Source organism: Calidris pugnax, unplaced genomic scaffold (assembly GCF_001431845.1).
Source record: "Calidris pugnax isolate Ruff unplaced genomic scaffold, ASM143184v1 scaffold14, whole genome shotgun sequence".
Classification (NCBI taxonomy): Eukaryota; Metazoa; Chordata; class Aves; order Charadriiformes; family Scolopacidae; genus Calidris; species Calidris pugnax.
In genome coordinates this window covers 1,749,276-1,749,864 of record NW_015090793.1, presented here as the reverse complement: position 1 = coordinate 1,749,864, position 589 = coordinate 1,749,276, and positions in this window count along the sequence as shown.

Here is a 589-nt window from a genome sequence, read left to right as displayed (position 1 = left end):
CCCCGACCGGCAGCGCGGAGGGACGCGGTCAGTTGATCGAACTTCATTGAGTTTAGGAAGGGAAAAAGGAAGGGAAAGAGAGAAATTCCTCCCCCCGACCCTTTTTTCTTTCAAAAGAGTCCACCCTGGAGCGCTGGGAGCCAGGAGCCCCGGGGGTCTATCCCCAGGGAGGGGGCTGCCCTCGGCCGGGGGAAGAGGGGACGAGGGGGGAGCGGGGCGGGGCGGCCATCCCGGCCCCATAGCGCCACCTGCCGTCGGGACGGGGAGGTCCCGAGGGAGGGCCCGGCGGAAGGGAGGGGGGAGCTTGGGGATTGTCTTTCTGCATGTGCAGTAAATATATAAATATATATGTGTGTGTGTATATATATACATACACATACCATCGTGTGTATCTGGAAACGACTCCACTGTGAAAGTGCCTTAGGGAAAGCCACCAGAAAAACGAAGGTATATCATGAACCACCTGCTACACAGTGAGCTGTGGGGTCTTTCCTAGAGTAGCTATTCGTATCTGTGCACAGAAATAGCTGTCACACTCCCTTCTGAAAATGCTACCGCTAGCAACTTTTGACAACAGGTAGAAACAATC